The following is a 6,160-nucleotide window of genomic DNA, read 5'->3' on the forward strand; positions in this document are numbered from 1 at the left end:
ACAACAAAGTGGGCATTTAGATACCACTCAAATAAAAATTTGATGCATCCTCTCATACTATCAATTCCTCTTAATGTATCACATATCACAAGCTATTGAAGGCCCATAAAATAATAATGATGCAATGTCTATCTCTTGCTTTTTGAACTTCAGATAATAATCACAAATATACACTTTCTTTTTATATAAAAAAGATTATCTGCTTGCATGAAATATAAAATATAATTATACCTATAGCCCTAAAACAAAATCATCTGATCATATTAACTATAAAACAGAATATTTATCTTTATCCATCTCATTTTAAAGGGCATTGATTCACACAAAGCAAATGGGACTCTCTTGCATGTCTGGATTATATATATATATATATATATATGGGTCTAATTTTGTTATCATCTATTATATATGTAATGCAACTTGCTTTTTCTTGCTTTTTCTTTTGATTTAATTTGTAGTTTTATATTTTTAATTTATTAAGATGCATGACATTTAAGTTTTATAATTAATTGATTTTTAGTGCAAAATATGTCCATAATTACATATATTTATAGTTCAAGTACTTTCTATATGTTTGATTTGTTTATGTTATTTATGTAAAGATGAAAATTTATCAAGCTAGTTCTCATTTATATTCTATTCACACCTTATTATTTAAATTTAGTGAAATTTAGTTAAGGTATTTATTTATTATATATCAGGTCATAAAATTAAGACACATGTATCTTAATCTAATGCTATACATTTATTTTTCTACCTGTATACATATATTTGTTTATTTTGTTGGTAGAAAGGGGGATTTATATCCAAGTAGTTCCACATTTAGATTCTATTCACACCTTAACCTTTAAATGTACTTAGAATGTCTAGTTTTAGTATATAAAGTCTAATGTTAAGACATATAAATTATAATGCTATCTTTTAGCTTACCTTTTCATGTATAAATAGAAGAGTTTTTCATTGTGATATTAATTTCTTTTCATGTATATTTACATCTATTCCTATAAGATAGAATTTTTGTTTCATTTTAGGTCACTTTATGTTCTTTAATTAAACACCTTGATCGTGGGAGTCTATCCTCATATAAAATGTTAGGATTTTTAAATTCATATGATTAAAATATATAATATCACAATGTTTGGTCAAAAGTATTGGAAATTTATTAAAGTAGTTCCAATACAAAAAATAAAATAAAGACAACCAATCATACATGTGAAGGCAATGAAACAATTGAAAGTGTTTCCATAAAACAAATATATTTATAGGGAATTCTTAGGAAGTTCATTCTAATACTAGTAGAGAGAAATGGACTCATTATTTCCTAAATAGATACAAGTGATGGTTTCCATAAAGTAGGGAGAAAATTTTAAATATAAGAAAATTTTTTAATACATACTTATAAGATGTAAAGTTCATAATTGACAATACAATATGACTATCCAAACACTAAAACAAAGAGAGATGTATTATGCATTTCTTAGTGTGAGAATTGAAAAGAGAGAATGTAGCTTGTGAGTTCCTGTGTTCATTATTGTGTCATAGTCATCTTCATGCCCCTTTGGCATCTTCAATTCAAAGTTTTGAACAATTCTCCCAATAACCAAGGAGGCCATTGTCACTGCTTGTGCCCATCCTGCACACAATCTGTTCCCCGCTCCAAATACCATGGTCCTATAAATATCCTCCTCTACTGAAAATTCTAATTGTCTTTCTGGTTTCCACTCCTTTGAATTTTTCCATTCTCCCTCGTAATTATTTGCTCCCCATATGTTAATTAATATCTAAACAATAAACAAGAAAATAAATTAATAAACATTCAATTTATGTTTAAAAGTATTTTCAAAATTATTTGCAATGCTCATGAAAATTATAAGTTTAATTTGCAAACAATTAATATAGGTACAAGTTAGAATTGTAAGGAGTATAATATTGATAACTAGATTTAAAAATGACATATTTACATTCCTTTAATTTTCACTACCCATTTGATAATTCATTATTTATTTTTGAAAATATACTTAGTAATGACTATATAAATAGTAAGAATAATTCACTTATATATATATATATATATATCACTTTATTAAACTAATACTTTTATGTAATATGCATTGTTTTTAAATGCAAAAGCATTGAAAACTGAAAAATAACATGATTAATACTTTCACTTAATATGCATTAATTTATATATGTTTTTAAATTTAAGATTATTAAGAACTAAAAATTAAATTTATTATTTAAAAAATATTTAATGATCAACCAAGTTCATAAGTCATTCTATTTGAAGACATAATTTGAATTACTTTTTAATAATTAACTAATAAAAGAAAATGATTAATATTATATTTTTATATCACCTTTTTCAAAAGAATATTTAACTAAATTATATATATATACACTTTAACATATATTTTTTAATCAAGTGATACTATTATTATTAAGATTCAAAAGTGTAGTAGTGAACAAAAATCATTCATTAGAATGAATGGTATGTTCAACACTCATTCTTATAAGAGATTTGGTTCATGGAAACTATTAATATTCTATTGACTCACTAAGTTAAAATGTGATATCATTATCAAATTGTATAATTTTCAAGTTAAACTCATTAATTAGTTGTTCACAAAAATCCATATCTTATAAGAATGAATCATAGATCAATAATAGAACCTAAAAACTATAGAGTTTAATTAAAAACAATATCATAATTTCTACTCACAACTTAACATATTTAATCTAAGCATTCAAAATTAGTAATATTTTGTTTATATCACTTCTCGGAAGCAAACTTTTAGTGATCCATAATATTTTATTTTACCTCCCATCCTGCTGGAACGTGGTAGCCGTCGATCTCCACATCTTGATACACAATACGTAGTGGCACAAGAGGCAAAGGAGAATGCCTACGTACTGTCTCATAAAATATTGCTTTCAAATATGGTAGTTTGCCTAAATCCTCTTCTTCTACTGCCTTCTTTCCACATACTTGTTCTATCTCTTTGTAAAGTCTTTCCTGTTGTAAACAAATTGCTAGGGTTTTAGAAAATTTCTATTGAAATAGAACGACATTATTGATGAAAATGGAGAACTTTTTTTAGTATAACTTTATTGATGAACATGGGAAAGTTCATACTGAAAAGTACCTGAGCATGAGGATGCTTTGCAAGGTTGAAGAAAGCCCAAACCATGGCAACATGACTTGTAGTTGTGCTTTCAATAATAGGCTCTCATATTGCAGTTTCTAACTGCCTCTCATTCAGAATCTCCCCTTCTTTGAGAAGCATGTCTAGATATCCTTTTGATTCCTTCATTCATTAATAATTCAGTAAAACAATTATTAAATCTTATTATTAGATATATAATTAGATGACAATATATTCATTAGATTATGATATTGTAATTAATTCTGGTCAAATTTATTGATCTATTATTGTACTTGCCGCAGACTAATACTATTGCAATCACTTCTATTTATGTGGTGATCAATTCTTTTTATTTCATTTACTTAATTAAACTATTACAACAAATACAAGCTACTATGTGACACTTATTCATGAATAGTAATTTGAACACCAAAATTTTTGTGACACTTATTCATGAATAGTAATTTGAACAACAATATTTTTTTAATGAAAATGACTTAATCATTCGAACTATTACACTAAAAGATATTTATGACAGTTTTAATCCTTCATATCACAAACCGAAATGAGATTATTTCAAATATAGGGTCATGGTGTATTGTGAAGGTACCTTTCCAGAGGACAGGAGCTCCCTTTCTTGGTGAATGAGAGCTCTCACAAGTGCTGTCCTCCTTCTGATTACATTGTTCAACTTTTCATGTAGTTTTTTATTGGGAAGCCATCGATTTACAAGAGGAAGGAAATCTCTCCAATTGATTTCCAGAGCAGCATTTCCTGGATCTCCAACAATGAGATTGTACATGTCATGCAATGATAAAACTTCACTGCCCAACTCTTCAACCACTAAAGGCTCCACACTTCTGCCTATAACCTGTAACCAGTGCAAATGAATTCATATTTTTTAATCCCGTAAGAAGAAAATAAAAACACAATACTCAAGAATTCATTTAGGTTTTATAAAAAGAATATGAACGATTTATGAATTGGGTTTGACATTCATTCTACTATTGAACTAGTAACTGTGGTAGGAAAAGTTACTTGATTTAGAGCAAAGGGAAACAAGTGATCTAAAATGATCTTGCTCATGTTCACTGTGTCATTGCAAGATTTCTTCAACTCAAGATACATGGAAGCTATTAACTTCTGCACCATTTCCTCTCTCATGAATGCATTCTTTTTCTGTTTACACATGTAGATGTAACATATGTTATAAGGAATGAAAGAAATGAGATAAATCTTATAAAAGGAGAAAAATAAAAGTTTGGAACTTTTAAGTAGATGGATATTTATTAAATGAATACAAGTTTGCTAACTTTTAAGTAGATGGGTATGAAATGAAGTAGATGATTGTAAAATGTGATTTAAAAAAAAAACAAAAAGAGTTGAAGACATTACTTGAGGAGTTGTTCCAAGGAGATGAGAGACCATGAGCTTCTTCATTAATCGATGATCTCTTCCATAATCAGACAAAGCCACCATTGTCTGATCCAAAGACAACGCTTTCAAAGCTGTGGTCAGATTCTTCGCTGTTATAGATGAATGATGGTCTGTCATGGCCTGCAACACACATTTACATTCTCAAGGGTTTTGATTTATAAGAACTAAAATAAGAAGCTTTATAGAAACACTAAAATCATTAAATTTCTACATGCCATAGTGATTTGGCCATATTCTTTTTTATTTGATCATATAGATCTTATTGCTGGCAACTCTTTTAATCAAACCCTATAATGATTTGACCATATTCTTTTTAATTTGTCATATGCTATTGTTGGCAGCTCTTTTAATCAAACTCTATAATGATTTGGCCATTGTCTTTTCGATTTGATCATTTTCAGTCAAAATCTATAATGAACATAAGAAAAAATAAAAGTAAGAGCAAATAATTGATAGATAACAATTAGTCCACATGTTTTGTAATCTTTATAAAGTGATCTACCATCAAAACTCCTTTTTGAATGCAAAGGAAAAAGATGATTGAGATTTAAACTGGGCAGAATTACAACAACAAAATCTTACTTGTCTTGCGGCTTTGGCTGAATTCAATACAACAACAGCAGATTTAAGTCCAGTACGAACAGAATAAACAGGACCATACAATTTAGCCCATTGATAAAATGTTCTGTGAGGCACCTTATCCTTGAACAAAACAAGATCCCTCACAACCATCCATGCACCCACAACTACATTTATCACATTTCAAAGTTAGAGAACAGAGATAAAAATGGAAAAAAATAAAATTATTTTTTTCTCAGATTATCACATTTTTCAACGTAAAGAACAAACATAATAGCACAAGAAATATCACAGTTTTTTCAGATTATCTCAGTTTTTAAGTTAGAATACAAGGAACATAAAAGCTAACCAGGTGGGTATTTCTTCTTCTTTGATGATAATCTAGATTTAATGGCGATGAGTACTAAACCCACCACCATTATAGCCTGAAACGCAGTCCAAGCTTCAAGCAAATAATAGTAAGACATATTGCTCAACCGCTACTTATGAGAGATAAGAATATGAGCTCCCCAACACACATATATATAGGTAAAGCAAGGCTAAATAAAAAATAATTAAAACGTTGTCTGATAACTAATTGATGATTATGCTAGTTAAATTGGGCAATGTCACGAGGGCAACTATTTTTGGTTACGCTTGTTTTGTGGCTATACTTATGTGACAAATAGTTTGACAATGAAACCTGTCTCTTTGTTGCATGTAACTAGATGAGGTGAACTATTTTGTGCTTATCATTTCTTTTAGATAATGTTTTGCACTCTTTCTATTTGTGTGGTTGTATCTGTTTATAAGTCTTGGATTTTTTTTGGGAATATTTTGAAACCATGTTTAAAATTCGTTTCATTTAATAAAGTTGATATTGACTTTTGTTATGAATATATATAAATTGATGGGATGATATATAATGGCAGACAAATGATTTTAAGATCAGAAAACACGAGGGTCTGTTAATTGTCATTAGGCTTGCAATTAGTTTTTCCTAAACTATCGGGAGGAATCTT

General features: G+C 28.4%; 1 pseudogene across 1 annotated transcript; it reads right to left on the reverse strand.

Moving 5' to 3' along the window:
* Window positions 1-1,270: 1,270 nt before the first annotated feature.
* On the reverse strand, window positions 1,271-5,653 carry LOC149551042 (ent-kaurene oxidase 2-like; annotated as a pseudogene). Its single transcript, XR_016353277.1, has 8 exons — window positions 5,509-5,653; window positions 5,163-5,326; window positions 4,539-4,700; window positions 4,182-4,322; window positions 3,754-4,014; window positions 3,144-3,305; window positions 2,819-3,013; window positions 1,271-1,781 (listed from the first exon to the last, which is right to left on the reverse strand). The product of XR_016353277.1 is annotated as an ent-kaurene oxidase 2-like (transcript).
* Window positions 5,654-6,160: the final 507 nt, after the last annotated feature.

This window comes from Cupressus sempervirens, chromosome 6 (assembly GCF_028749045.1).
Source record: "Cupressus sempervirens isolate cs-2001-9-10 chromosome 6, ASM2874904v1, whole genome shotgun sequence".
Classification (NCBI taxonomy): domain Eukaryota; kingdom Viridiplantae; phylum Streptophyta; class Pinopsida; order Cupressales; family Cupressaceae; genus Cupressus; species Cupressus sempervirens.